The 15801-nt window shown below is 46.7% G+C and overlaps 1 protein-coding gene across 2 annotated transcripts in view; it reads left to right on the top strand.

The window, feature by feature from the left end:
• LOC126480688 (irregular chiasm C-roughest protein) overlaps window positions 1-15801 on the top strand; it is a 1491349-nt gene that overhangs the window by 228686 nt on the left and 1246862 nt on the right. The gene's annotated exons all lie outside the window — the stretch shown is intronic.

The raw sequence follows: 15801 nt of genomic DNA, 5'->3' as shown, positions 1-15801 counted from the left end.
TGAATTTTGCAAATCAATAATTTCCAATTGAAGTGACGATGACAAGTCATCATGGGAAACTGAAAAAGGAGTTCTGAACACGTTGTCTGCTTCGACAGGCAAACCCCTTCAATTGCCTGCACCTCCCTTGGAAACAAACATTCTGCAACTGCTACCATGCACGATTTTACGAGTGGTCCCACCGAAAACGGCTTGCCTCTCGTTGCAATGATGTGAGCGACCCTGTAGCTTGCCTGAATTGCAGATTCTGTAGTGTTTTCTCCGCTCTCATTCACCTGAAAATAATAAACGCATTACAGAACACGAACTATGTTGCATGTTTTGATACCCTCCGTATTACGAAACCGTTTTTAAACTTACGTCTCCTAGTATGTCGTTCTTAAGCCTGACTAGCAGTTCTCTGCGTGCAACACCTTCCACCTGATAGTAGTGCGCTGCGAGAAGACGTGTATAATGTCGTTGTATATTGTACCTCTTCGCAGAATTAAATACTTTATGACATACAAGACACTGCGGACGACCATCCCTCTCAATGAATAGAAAGGTATCCTCCAATAGAGGCGCAGGGCTCCCGCGGCTAGTCATAGCTGTCATTGAACACGGATTATTGCGTCAGTTGCGGCTGCATGCGGCCAGGGGGCAGTGAGTTCGCTTTCCCCCGCTCCGGAGCGCTCCGGCTCCCTGGAGCTCGGTTGGAACAGCCTGCTATAGAGGAATCTTAATTAGGGTTCATTTTTCTTAAGTGGTTTTGTCTACGATAGAACGTTCTGTATATCTTTCTGAATTTTTAGAATGTTCATTTCACGGATAAGCCGTCACCACAAAAATAATCTTGGTGCGTCTTCTCCAGGACATGCAGCATAATTATAAGCGGAGCACCCAATGCAACTGTACCACGATTCTTTATCTTTATTTAATTCTCCAAAGCTGTGGAATAGCTCATTAGGTTGTATACTAGGTGTAGGTAGTGATTTCATCACGCCACTAAATTGGGTATCGCAGACATCACCATCGTCATAAGTGCTACAGGAACATCCATTACCTCCAATGAATCTGGTGGTTACTACATATTTCTGTTTTGGTTTTCTTCTTTTCTGACTGTTCATTAAACGATCCACCAACAGGATTCCATTATTGTTCTTCAAGCCAGCCTGTTGTTTCCTTTTATCTATTATTTTCTCTACATTTCAGCTTCCTCCAAGTTCTTTCTCGTAGTGCTGCGTACCTGTTCTCCTTCAGCCCGTCTTTAACCTAGTCTGTCGCGACATTATCTACTAAAACGATCAGATTTTGGGTGTTAAGCTGTTCTATTTAAAAATCAAATCCGTGCAATGGTACAGTGAATAATAGATTTTAATAACATATTAAAGTAAAAGGAAAGAAAGGAAATCAGTTATATTGGCCATAAGCTTAGGTTCTCAATCGTTTGTCAGGTGAAAGTAGCAAGAAATTGGCTTTTTATGTAGTTGTATTTCACATTCACGCATTCCATAGCTCAAATGACGCCTGATTTTTTTTTTTTTTTTTTTTTTTGTTTCAAATACTGACTGCTTACGATTGTCCGCTGCACACAGCTACCCATCTCTCCCTTAGGGTGCCCTGCAATCCAGCTAGTGGATGCTTAGTGTTCTTCGACAGCTCATTGTCTAGGCTGCTAGAGGCTCCCATCGCCCGCAGGTCACGCAGGTGTGGTCTGCGGCCAGAGGCAGCGCACATGCGCGTCCACAGCAGATAAATCGCCACCGAGCGACTATCCGACGCTCGGGATATTGCATTTAATTAGTTCGCAAATAATGGCGTACCGTATCTACGGAACATGAGTCACATACGCGCGTTGATACAAGCTAACGCCCTGTGTATATATATCCATAGCCGCGGCGTGGCATTAACTTTAAATACGCAGGCCATCCGTTAATCCAATACCGTAGCACTCCACGTTAATCGATCGCTTCATCGCCGTTCCCAATAATGCGCCCTCGTCCAATGTGACGCTTTCATCTGTGGGCTAGCCCGGCTGACGTGCATTATTCATCACAAGTCGCTAAATGTAACGAAACGAAATGGAATAAAATCTGCGACTTTTTTATTTAAAAAAAATATGAAAAACGGCCCAGTAATTGACGCTGTTTTATGAATTGTGCACTCAAAGCGATGTTTGATTAGCATTAAGGGCTACGGCACTGTGGATCAGAGATGGCCATTCTGTTGTTCGCGGCCATATTTTACGGTGAAAAAATAATATTTTTTTATGGAGACTGTGTGGGAGTGTCGTCCATAATGTACGGTTAAGAGGAGTTCCACCGCTAACGACCCAATAATCCCCTCACCGAAAAGAAGGAAGGCTGAATCCATACGTCGCTCAATCATTTTGTATTCCAATGCTACACCGTCACCGTTCATTAAACACAGATGTCGAAATGAGCTGTGGACGAGAGTCGGGTAGCAATGAACGAAACGTCATTACCGGTGTCCGTCTATTACCTTCTTCCTTCAGAGAACGTTTCAAACCCTGCGCTTCAGAGTGATCATAGCACAGTGTGGCCAAAGTAAAATTATCCCGTACGTCTGAGACGAAATAAGTTACCATAGTTAACGGACAGGAGAAAAACCCTTTAGAGAAGTGACTGAAATGGCCGGCGTGCAGCATTCTGTGAGATTCATAAAACAATGAGAAACGTGTATTAACTCTGCGTGAGGGATGACAGCACTGGAAAAAAGGCCCTGGTGACAACCGCATACAAGAAGGGATAAAGAACGTATCCTCAAAATTACTGACCAATGTCCGTAATGTCGGTTTGTTGCATAATTCTTCAACGTTTCCTAAGTTAGAAAATAAATAATTCCGTGAGAGATAAAGGCAATCAATATGGATGTAGGATGACTCGTTCGTATGAAAAATCAGCCACCGGCTTTCTTGCACCATGCTCTGCGAACCATGGATGAAGGGTAACATGCAGATTCCAGGGAATTTGATACAGCGCCACACTGCAGATCTATAACAATGATCCGAGCGTACGGAATATGTTCTCAAATGCGTTTTCTTTGAAAATAAGTATATCGTAAGGAGTGTTCTCTCTCTATATATAAACGATTTGACGGGTAGACTGAGCAGCAGACACCTACGGTTTGCTGCAGTGTACGGGAAAATGTCATCTTTTTTTGACTGTAGGAAAATATTGGATGGCTTGGACAGAATTTCTGTTTGTTGTCATCGGCGACAGCTACCTCTAGATACTGAAAACTAACGCAGAGAAGAGGAAAAAACATACCTATCTTGTGCGACAACATTACTGGTAGTGTCCTGCCTGACACAGTCACGTTGATTAAGTATGTAATTAAAATAATTCAAAGGGACATTAAATGGAACGAGCACGTATCGTCGGTTGCAGGGAAGTATATGGTCGACTTAGGTTTATTGGAAGAATTTTAGGAAAATGTAGCTCATATATAGACATCGCATACGTAACAGTTTTGATACCCTTTCTTGAGTACTGCTCGAGTGTTTGGAACCCCACCAGGTAGGATTAAAGGCGTGCTGGAAGATTTGTTACAGACTACTGATGAAAATTTATGCCACCGCAAGAATTTTAACCCAGAGAAGACTCAATTAATTGTTTGTAAAATTCTGTGGATTTGTTACAGAAGTGTGTTACATAGGCATCACAGAACATGTCAGAACTATTTTCATGAATAAAAACTATTATGTGGTCAACAGGGTGTCCTATATGTAGGACTGGAGTCACACAAATAGTAAGTTTACCTCATATTATAATTACTTACGACATCTCAAAATTAACTGCAGTCAACATACACTCCTGGAAATGGAAAAAAGAACACATTGACACCGGTGTGTCAGACCCACCATACTTGCTCCGGACACTGCGAGAGGGCTGTACAAGCAATGATCACACGCACAGCACAGCGGACACACCAGGAACCGCGGTGTTGGCCGTCGAATGGCGCTAGCTGCGCAGCATTTGTGCACCGCCGCCGTCAGTGTCAGCCAGTTTGCCGTGGCATACGGAGCTCCATCGCAGTCTTTAACACTGGTAGCATGCCGCGACAGCGTGGACGTGAACCGTATGTGCAGTTGACGGACTTTGAGCGAGGGCGTATAGTGGGCATGCGGGAGGCCGGGTGGACGTACCGCCGAATTGCTCAACACGTGGGGCGTGAGGTCTCCACAGTACATCGATGTTGTCGCCAGTGGTCGGCGGAAGGTGCACGTGACCGTCGACCTGGGACCGGACCGCAGCGACGCACGGATGCACGCCAAGACCGTAGGATCCTACGCAGTGCCGTAGGGGACCGCACCGCCACTTCCCAGCAAATTAGGGACACTGTTGCTCCTGGGGTATCGGCGAGGACCATTCGCAACCGTCTCCATGAAGCTGGGCTACAGTCCCGCACACCGTTAGGCCGTCTTCCGCTCACGCCCCAACATCGTGCAGCCCGCCTCCAGTGGTGTCGCGACAGGCGTGAATGGAGGGACGAATGGAGACGTGTCGTCTTCAGCGATGAGAGTCGCTTCTGCCTTGGTGCCAATGATGGTCGTATGCGTGTTTGGCGCCGTGCAGGTGAGCGCCACAATCAGGACTGCATACGACCGAGGCACACAGGGCCAACACCAGGCATCATGGTGTGGGGAGCGATCTACTACACTGGCCGTACACCACTGGTGATCGTCGAGGGGACACTGAATAGTGCACGGTACATCCAAACCGTCATCGAACCCATCGTTCTACCATTCCTAGACCGGCAAGGGAACTTGCTGTTCCAACAGGACAATGCACGTCCGCATGTATCCCGTGCCACCCAACGTGCTCTAGAAGGTGTAAGTCAACTACCCTGGCCAGCAAGATCTCCGGATCTGTCCCCCATTGAGCATGTTTGGGACTGGATGAAGCGTCGTCTCACGCGGTCTGCACGTCCAGCACGAACGCTGGTCCAACTGAGGCGCCAGGTGGAAATGGCATGGCAAGCCGTTCCACAGGACTACATCCAGCATCTCTACGATCGTCTCCATGGGAGAATAGCAGCCTGCATTGCTGCGAAAGGTGGATATACACTGTACTAGTGCCGACATTGTGCATGCTCTGTTGCCTGTGTCTACGTGCCTGTGGCTCTGTCAGTGTGATCATGTGATGTATCTGACCCCAGGAATGTGTCAATAAAGTTTCCCCTTCCTGGGACAATGAATTCACGGTGTTCTTATTTCAATTTCCAGGAGTGTAGATCAAACATATGATAAAAAAGTCACTTTGTATACTATGTCGTGAACCAATTTACATGCGAACCAACATAGCATTTTACACAGCTTGTCGAGATTATTGTATCGCAGAACCTGCAGCGAGTTTGTTGGTCTTGGACAGTCAGCCAGCGAGATAGTCTCCCATAACTGGAGTCTTGATGCTCTGTGATGGCCTCCCTTTAGACTTGCATACTAAATCATTTGTTTCCAGGATGGAAATTAGAATACGGCGACGAAATTATAGATGATCCAATTTCTCATCACCTTCAAGCTAATGTAACTGCCATTCATTTTGTTCGGCTGCATCAATGCAGTGCGCTGTCGAATTGAAGTACGGTGGATATCCTGTAGAGGCTTACATTTTGATCTGCCCCATCAACTCCAACCATGTCATAAATGAATTGTAAAGATGAATGATTTGAGGTTGTTTGATAACTACGCTCACTCTGTGAAAATCGTTTTACTGTGCGTAGTGGCTTTATATGTGTTGAGTTGGCTGCTACTGTGACCACACTATTGCCTTTCTATCTTGTAACTACTGTATTGCTAAACTTGTCACTTTTGAAATCAATGGTTCCTCAAGGGATTTCTTCATCTTCTTCTTACCGTCTAGTAGGGGATATTTTGGGATCTTGTTTTCTCTAATTATCACTGTATCTTCTATCCCTTTATGACGCGATTCAGTAAGGAGGGGAAACGATGTGAAGTAATTGTCAGACAGCCGGCCACACACAGCTGTCACTTACGCAACTTTGGAACGTGAGGACACTCTCATTCGAGGTGATCAACGGATCACAGTCAGACACCTCGCTACACAACTGGATGTCTCCGTTAGTAGTTCTGAAACACCTATCCATCAGCAAGGGTACTTAAACGTGAGTGCCCGTCTTCTTCCTCAATTAAAAACTTTAAAATCACTGTACAGACGATGTATACTTAGTGTGCCCTCTATGGGCTAAGGTGGTACTACCACAGTGGTTTCAAAGTCAACGATGTTGTGGAGGTCTTTAGCATTGCGGCATCATATCGATATATCTCCAGTGCCAAATAAAGTTAATATAAGACAGACAGACTGAATCTGGCATAGATGTATACTTGCAGTCGAGTCACAACTCACATATCGATAGGATGCCGCAATGCTAAAGATCTATACAACATCGATGACGTTGAAACCACTGTGGTAGTACCACCTAAGCCCATAGAGAGCACACTGAGTATACATCGTCTGTACAGTATTTTAAAGCTTTTAATTGATATTTTATACAATATTTAAGTAATTCCATGGTTGTAAAGAGATACTTTATACATAACTATTTTATGTTACAATTGTACCTTGTGTTTCCTTTTTTAGACGTTTTGACGATTATGTGAACCTATTTTATACTGACTGGTTGACGTGAGGTGGAGGGAGAAGAGGTAGGCGGAGCACCTTCGTACTTAAGCGTATGCTCGTCACTTGTTGGCACCTGTTGACATCACAGCAGCAGAGAAGAGTGCTCCACCTACCATCTTCGAAGGATGCCATGGGTATAACACGTCTTATTGTATTTTATCCTTATAACCATTTTGTCATATCTTATTGTCAATCTAGTAAGGTTTCTATTACTTTCTAAATAAAATTACAGGTCTGATGATGGTCATGTGATATGACCGAAACCGGTCACCTATGTTCTTGTAACACACGTGGTGTGATCAAGACCGAATTTTAAAAAGAAAAATTTTAAATAAAAATCAGTACCACAAGATTCCGATTGTTGATTCGAATTCGCACGTTTATCAGTGGCTTACAGTAGCTACTAACTGCTGCTCATATGTTCATCATCACACAGTATCGTTGTAAAGGAAATTATGCGTAGCATCCTACATGTAGTACATGTGTCTCACCTGGGTTAGGCGAGTAGCTTCTGATCGAGCGCCACCGCGCGGCAGGGCGTTCGCGACCTAGGCTATGGAGTCGCGTTTAAAGAGAATCGCGGTTAGCAGCAAGTCGATAAAGCGTGGCGCTGCCGCCGCACCGCCAGAAGCCGGTGCTGCTGACGAGAGGCCTTGTCGGTCGCAGACAGGTACAAGCCCTGCGGGAGTGACGCGTGGCGTCCATTACACGGGGGAGTCTACTCAATTTGTCGCCCCTCCCTCCCCCTACCATCCGCTCCCCCCCCCCCCCCCCCCACCATCCGGCAGACAAAGGGGAAAAAACAAAAGAGGCGGACAAGTTTTCCGCGTTTCAGTGCGCATTACGGGCCGCTGCTGTGACACGGTTGTTCGGGCTCGCCGGCGTCGCTAATGCAATTAATAGCGAGCCCCGGCCGGCCGTGACAAATCCGAGCGATTTACAGACGGCGAGCTCTGAAATACTGCGCCGCCGCGGCGCTCACCTAATTATACGAATACCTGCCACAACGCGGAGCTCCAAAAATACGGTCGCCGGCGGACAGGCACGGGGGACGGCGCGTGTCCTGCCTGCGGGGGCGGAAGGCCCTAACTCTGCTAGGAGGGAGGTTCTGGGTCACGAGGGCGTCTCGCTAGACGCCCACCACATAAACTGTGCCGCCAGGAGTCCCCGGGCACGCGACTGGGCGCGTTCTGTGTGGCGTCGCAACTCGGGTAGCTGCAGTTTACTTTTTTGTGTTTTCCATTTTTTGACGGAAAACGTCTTTTCGCTTCTCAATTGAGCTTCCTTCTGCGATAAAATAGCGTCATATTTGAATCACTACCAGATCAATAATGTGCAAACAGTGGTTGAGACCTCAGCGGATAGATTTTGTCTGTACGCAATCGTTGCGCACTTTTCGTTTTCGCTCTGACGTCATTCCCATGTTGGCGCATGCGCTGGATTGTTACGTACTGGCTTTGTGTAAAGATATAAACGGTTGCAGGGTGGAAAAGCATATAGCTAGGACATTGATTCGAGTGTTGTTCTGAAGAGCTTGGCTAGCAGTATTACTACCTAAGCGACACAGTAAAAATATTCCCCGGAATACAGGAGAATCATTTTGAAACAATATTTCAGTACTCCAACTGGCGATAGTTAACCTTTGCTTTCCTACGTGTAGAGGCCGATTACTGTAGTGAGTTACGACACACAGTATTGACGCTTGTTCCGACTCACATTAGGACTTTGTTTTTTATGAAACAGATCTGATGATGGTCATTAAAGACCGAAACCGGTAATCTGTTAACAAAAGGTTTGTGACCATAGACGTAAATTAAAGGAAACTTGTATTCCATAGGGTTAATGTCTGGAGAACATGCTGGACACTCTAGTCGAGCGATACCGTTACCCTGAAGGAAGTCATTCACAAGATGTGCACGATGGGGGCACGAATTTTCGTCCATGAAGACGAATGCTGCCGATATGGTTGCACTATCGGTCGGAGAACGGCATTCACGTATCGTACAGCCGTTACGGTGCCTTCCATGACCACCAGCGGAGTACGCCACCCCAAAAGAGAAGGGAACCTCCACCATGCTGCACTCGCTCCACAGTGTGTCTAAGGCGTTCAGCCTGACCGAGGTGCCTCCAAACACGTCTCCGACGATTGTCTGGTTGAAGGCATATGCGACACTCATCGGTGAAGAGAACGTGATTCCAATCCTGAGGGGTCCATTCCGGATGTTGTTGGGCCCATCTGCACCGCGCTGCATGATGTCGTGGTTGCAAAGATGGACCTCGGCGTGGACGTCGGGAGTGAAGTTGCGCATCGTGCAGCCTATTGCGCACAGTTTGAGTCGTAACACGACGTCCTGTGGCAAAACGGAAAGCATTATTCAACATAGTGGCGTTGCTGTCAGGGTTCCTCCGAGTCATAATCCGTAGGTAGCGGCCATCCATTGCAGTACTAGCCCTTGGGCGGCCTGAGCGAGGCATGTCATCAACAGTTGCTGTCTCTCTGTATCTAATCCATGCCCGAACAACATCGCTTTGGTTCACTCCGAGACGCCGGGACACTTATCTTGTTGAGAGTCCTTCCTGGCACAAAGTAACAATGCGGACGCGATGGAACTGCGGTACTGACGGTCTAGAAATGATTGAACTACGGACAACACGAGCCGTGTACCTCCTCCCCCTGGTGGAGTGACTGGAACTGATCGGCTGTCGGACCCCCCCCCCCCCCCCCCCCCCCCCGTCTAATAGGCACTGCTCATGCATGGTTGTTTACATCTTTGGGCGGATTTAGTGATATCTCTGAACAGTCCAAGGGATTGTGTCTGTGATAAAATATCCAGAGTCAACGTCTATTTTCAGAAGTTCTGGGAACCGGGGTGATGCAAACACTTTTTTGATGTGTGTATTACTACAAAATCTGACTAGTCCGAAACTCTGCAATCCCACCCGTTCGCAGATAAAAACTGTGCCACCGTGCGAGGTGGCACAGTGGTTAGTACACTAGACTCGCATTCTACGATTGTCCAAACTTGTGTCCGGCCAACCTGATTAGGTTTTCCGTGATTTCCCTAAATCGCTTCAAGCAAATGCCGGGACGGGTTCCTTTGAAAGGTCACGGCCGTCTTCCTTCCCTAATCCGACAGGACCGATGACCTCGCTTATTTGGTCCCCTCCCCCCAAAACAATCAACCAACCATTCATTTTAAGCTACTTAAATTCCCAATCAAGGTTTCGTTTGCAATACCAATGAGGTTCGAAGTCTGAGAGAGTGTGGAAAAGGAGGGGAACAGAGTGTGTGTGTGTGGGGGGGGGGGGGCGGGAAGGGGGGTGGAACTGCATAGATAGGAGGAGATGGCCAGAGAGAGGGGGAAGAAAGTGATTGAAAGAGAGACGGGGAGGTGGTGATAATATTGAGCTATTGCGAAAGATTGCCAGGTGAGCTAGTTCTGTCGCGTCCCAGCACAGGTCCCGGATACCAATATAGAGTTAGTCGAGCCTGCGTGGCGCAATCGGGACGTTAACGACAATTATGGGTTTGTGGTTCCCTTTAACTAGCCTTTATTACGGAGGTGAGAGGGAGTAGAATCTCCTGGACTGTCTAAGGACGTGTAGGAGGTATAGATACATTAGACAATACTTTCAATAGGTAGCGGGTACAAGGGGGGTAATTGGCAGCACTGAACTGTCAAAACAGTAAGGTGAGATTTCTCCTTTAACGCAATTTATTGAATTAATATCACAAAGGACATGTGAGGTGTCAGACCCTTCCCCTTACTCTGTACACTTCCATAGATTCAGCCAGAATCTCCACTTCTCACTCTATGTCGGAAACGACTACTCACGAGACCTACCACCTTTGAATCCACTCTTCGTTTAAATAATGGACCCTTGTCCTATCTCACAGGAGACAAGCACCAGCCAGTGGTTTGTTCCTTCTATTGCTGAAACTAACTGTAGAGGCTACTTGAGACAGAGACAAACTGTCCCTGTTCAAAACTGTTTCAATGCAAAACTTCTACTTAACTGACAGTTGTAGTTGCGTCCACCAGAGCATCACCGTCTTCTCGTAGTTGCAGATCCTATAGACTCATCAGTAGCGGCTGCTACCTTCTCGATGCCGCCGGGCCTCGTCTGCTTGTGTCCTCTTCAACTTCTGATACGACTCTGCTTCTTGCTGCTCGTGGATGCCCTTAAATACCCATTCTGAAGGTCTGCCCTGCTCGAACGCAGACCTCGAATCCGCTTTCTCTAACTTATTTTTCGGTCTTCCCGGACATTTCGTCCTGTGGACCTATATTGGTTTCGATATTTCCGGCAGAGTCCCGGGGCGGAAAGTTCCTTCACGCTCTGCAAGGTCCGAGAGACGCGCTGTTCGTATGCTCGACGTATTTACTAGCTCAGGCTATTTGTACTGTGTGACACTTTCAAATGGTTCAAATGGCTCTGAGCACTATGCGACTTAACTTCTGAGGTCATCAGTCGCCTAGAACTTAGAACTAATTAAACCTAACTAACCTAAGGGCATCACACACATCCATGCCCGAGGCAGGATTCGAACCTGCGACCGTAGCGGTCGCTCGGCTCCAGACTGTAGCGCCTAGAACAGCACAGCCACTCCGGCCGGCCGTGACACTTTCCCTTCCATGTCTGCGGTACTGCGCGGCGTCCGCATAAGAAATACTGGCTGAACCTTTACATTATGAATAGTGTAACCTCCCCACAATATATTTTATAAAATAAATAATATGAATAATATTCTCATTTAGTGTAACCTCCTCACAATAGTGTAACCTCCCCACAAAATATTCTATTCACATTTAACCTCCCCACAAAATTTAATTCACATTAACCTCCACACAAAATTCATTCACATTTAACCTCAAAACAGAAAAATTGCTAAACCTCTCAACAGTAAAAATTATAATTATATCGTTCACATTCAGTGTAACGTCCCAACAAAAAAATAAATTCTGTAACCTGGTAATAATACAATGTGACTAACCTCTCGATTAAATTGTCGCTCACTTATAACTTTTCAATAATTGACTGTGAATATAACCTGGTAAATTTTGGACGTAAGCAGTGCTGCGTCATGGCCCTAAAAGATCATTCTGAATAAAAAAAAAGGAAAAATTCTTACCTCAATGAAGTCGCCGGATAACGCATATATATCTGCTCTTACAATAAATTTTTCTGGCACAGCCCTGTGCAATGCTGGCCGATAGATTTGTCATTTATGAAAAGGAAACAACTGATTTTTCTTTTGCAATAATCGGGATGATCATGGATTGGAGAAATTAGTAAATTCTTTAAATTGAAATGAATGGTTGTTAAAAATTACTTTATATGAGAAAGATTATTATTAGGACATTTTTAAAACATTTACATGGGACTTGAGATAAAGTTACTACATATGCGCAAGGCTGCTTTTTACCTTATACAATAATACTCAGGCTCCGGCATCGCTGCACCGCGACCGGCTCAGCCAACACAATACACCAGACCAGACCAGAGCAGACTCCAGACTAGCAACAACTTACTGCTACAGCTACACAGTTCCTACTGCAGTCAACACTGCTCTCTGGTCTGAGATTCTCTTATACCTTGCATATCGCAGGCAGCGCATGAGCAATACATCGAAATTACATATGCTCGGTCCTCTTACAATAGCTATGTCATTTTGTTAATTAAATCTTCTGGGGACCTGACAGTTCTGTATCACTATACTGTCCAGCTTATTTCTTCCATCCTCCTCCACATCCACGTGCCAAATCTCTTTTCATTTTCTGTCCTTACGGTCCCAGTAAGCACTGATGAATGGAACGCTGGTCTGAGGCGCGGTAGGCCGTTGTGGAGAAAAGCCGCCGAGATCAAGAAGTCGGCGCCGCGGACGTGTGACGGGTGTAAGGCGGGGTCGACGAGCGGTGATGTAGCGGCGGGGAGGCGCTACGTGGCAGGGGGCGGCAGATAAAGCGGAGGGCGCTCCAGAATAGCGCGCCGTTCTTCGGCCGGTCGGTGAGGAAGGGAAGGAGCAAGCGGCGCCAATCACTGCGCTATCTCGCCGTCCAGGCCTGCCGCTGCCAGTGCGTCCCTGGCCAGCTGGGTTAGGCAGGGGCTTCCGGCACTTGGCTGGCTGCGCGCGCGGCCGCTCCCCCAGGGACTGGGCCAAACAGTCCGGTCGCAACTTCCTACCCCTCCCACAACGCCTGCCTCGTGTAGTTAGCACGCTGCACCTACAGTGTCTAAGCAATAATCTCAGGTTTGTATTCCCTTTTCTGATGATACAATTGCGAGGTGTGCGAGAAAAGAAATGAGAATGATCTTTTACCAGCCAAAACTATGTGAATAAAAATCTCTCGGTGTACATGCCTCGTCAATTCAGGATAAAACTCCAAGCTTTCGACCACTACCTCCATGCCCGTCGTCAGGGCTGAAATTGACTGTCGTAAAATATATTTTTTTTTAATTGTGATTTCATTCCCCTGCCCCATATGGACAGGAGAGGGCTGTCAGCGGCACAATCCGCCGCTCTTCAGCTGAGTGGCATGGCAACTTAAAATAAGAATAAAATGTTACGTACATAAGGCGATAAAGGGGAACTTAAAACAGAATAATGGGAGAAAATTGAGGTAAAAAATATAGACTAAAACGGAGACGTTCATGGAGGACAGTTAAAAAAAAGTCACCAGAAAGTTAAAAAAGCGCAGTTGGCGATTCTTCAAAACTCAGAGAAGGCACTGAATGGACATGCACACGTTAAAAGTCGGCCACAGTAGTAAAAACACTCTGGAACAACACACTTAAAACCCACTTGGAGCACACACGACGAAGAATAAAACTGCCAGGCGGGACCTGCCGAGGGAAAGGGCAGAGAGGATGGAAAAGGAGGGGAGAGCATGGGGCAGCTGGGGAAGTGGCGGGATGAAGAGAGGAGGGGCATTAGTGGGTACACGAAGAGGCGGGAGACACGTGGGGCGGGAGATGAAGAGGGAAGACAGGACAGGAGGGAGTGCAGAGACACTGAAGGGAGGCACAAGAGAGTGGGGGGAGTAGGAGGGGGAAGCCGCTCAGGAGGAGGGAGGGGGAGGAGAGGGAGCCCTGAGGACGAGGCAGGAACTGTCGTAAACTAGCGAGGCTCCCACTTTTATATGCAAAGGACGGCTTCTGATTGGCTGGAATACGTCATAGCAACAGCGATATGGCGCGTAGTGAAGTGGTGCCTCCAACTTCCATAGATTTAGTTTCTATCCCGCGCTGCTTGCAGCGCCATCCCTTGAATCAGGAGGTAAAGTGCGGGAAGTTTTCCTCTGCGATTTTTCTTTATCCAGTGCACTCTTCCAGGTGTTGCTAAGTGCATAGCCGTTGTCGCTAGTTTACGACAGTCAGTTTTAGCCCTGACGACGACCATGGAGGTAGTGGTCGAAAGTTTGGAGTTTTATCCTGAACTAACGCGGCATGTACACCGGGAGATTTTTATTCAAGAAATACGTCGCGGAAGACTTCGTAGCCAAAGTTTTTGTGTTTTCCAAACAGTATTGTCCCCTTCAGAACCATTCTCTTCGTCAGCTACCCACCGGCGGAATCGTCGATTCTAGTCTTGGTAGCAGCGCTAAAGGCTTCAACTGGTACGGCCTTTAATGTGTCGGTCTTATTGTTTTGAATGTTCTCCAGAGTCTGAAGATGACGTCCTTTTATAAGACTTTTTTTAATTCGGGAGAAGAAAAAACTTACAGAGATTCAGTTGAGCCGGTCGGAGTGGCCGAGCGGTTCTAGGGGCTTCAGTCTGGAACCGCGCGACCGCTACGGTCGCAGGTTCGAATCCTGCCTCGGGAATGGATGTGTGTGATGTCCTTAGGTTAGTTAGTTTTAAGTAGTTCTAAGTTCTAGGGGACTGATGACCTTAGAAGTTAAGTCCCATAGTGCTCAGAGCCATTTGAACCATTTGATTCAGATGAGGTGAACAGAAGCTCTGTGGAAAAGCAGAAATGCCTTTTTAGGTCAAAAGTTCCGTGTAGCCGTGTGACATGGGGCATTTTCATGATGCAACGTCCACTTGTCTGCAATGTCTGGTCTCACTCGATCCACCCTTTTCCTGGCCCTTTCAAGGACATATTTGTATACCATTTGGTTGACTGGTTTGTCCTGGAGGAACAAATTCCTTATACATGATAGCCCTACAGTCAAAAACGTAAATCAGCATTGTTTTGATATTTGATTTATTCATTCGAGGTTTTTTCGGTCGAGGAGATGTCTCAGTGTGCCATTCATCATTTTTGCCGCTTTGTCTCAAATATCCAGGATTCATCATCTGTGATCACTTGACTGAACCATTCGTCGTCATTGGCAATACTTACAAGAAGATCGACGCACTAGTTTCTTTGATTGTCCTCCTACTAAGTTGTGAGGTTTTTCGGCAACATTTTGGCACAAACCTTTCGCATCTGCAAGTCTTCGGCCAAAATTCGATGCACGGTGAAAGACAGATAACGTCGGTCTGGTCCCACAAGAGCATGCACACGTTCGACGTTTTCGTCGGTATCTGAAGTTGAAAGTCTCCCTGAGCGAGGTTTATCTTCCAAAAATGACCTCTGTCAGCGAAAAACTTGTGCTCTTAATAGGGAATGTTCCCCACAGGGCTGTTTCAACATTTCAGGGGTCACACTTGAGGGTTTACCAGCTTTAATACAAAAGGTGATGGTGAAACTTTGCTCTAAATTCCACTGTTCCGTTTTCGCAACACACAACAAAACTGTAACTTCACCGATGGCGCTCTCGAAAATCACGTGACGGCTGTACGGAGCTGAAACTCGGACTGAGCATCTGGAAGGAATGAACACACTGGTCTACACAAGCTGAACACACAGCGTTGCCCGATCTCTCGCAGTATTGTCGGTCTCATTACTTTTCTCACACATCTCATGTATACTATCTGAGACGGCCTGCACAAATAATCAGTTTGATACTGATAAGATTTAAAAGGGGGTGCAAAAATTGGCAACTAGTTTTTCTTCTGTGCGAATGAACAAACAGTGCCCGAACTCTTACGGGAATCGGCAACGCGTCGCGAGTAATGAGTAGAATGAGCGGGGACACTACGGATGTAGTGCGGGACAATACGTTGAGAATGTGGGTTTCGCGGGAGGCGTGCCAGAGATAAATCCCT

This window comes from Schistocerca serialis, chromosome 5, assembly GCF_023864345.2.
Source record: "Schistocerca serialis cubense isolate TAMUIC-IGC-003099 chromosome 5, iqSchSeri2.2, whole genome shotgun sequence".
Classification (NCBI taxonomy): domain Eukaryota; kingdom Metazoa; phylum Arthropoda; class Insecta; order Orthoptera; family Acrididae; genus Schistocerca; species Schistocerca serialis.
Note: the sequence above shows the minus strand (reverse complement) of the source record. Positions and strands in the feature narration are given on the sequence as shown.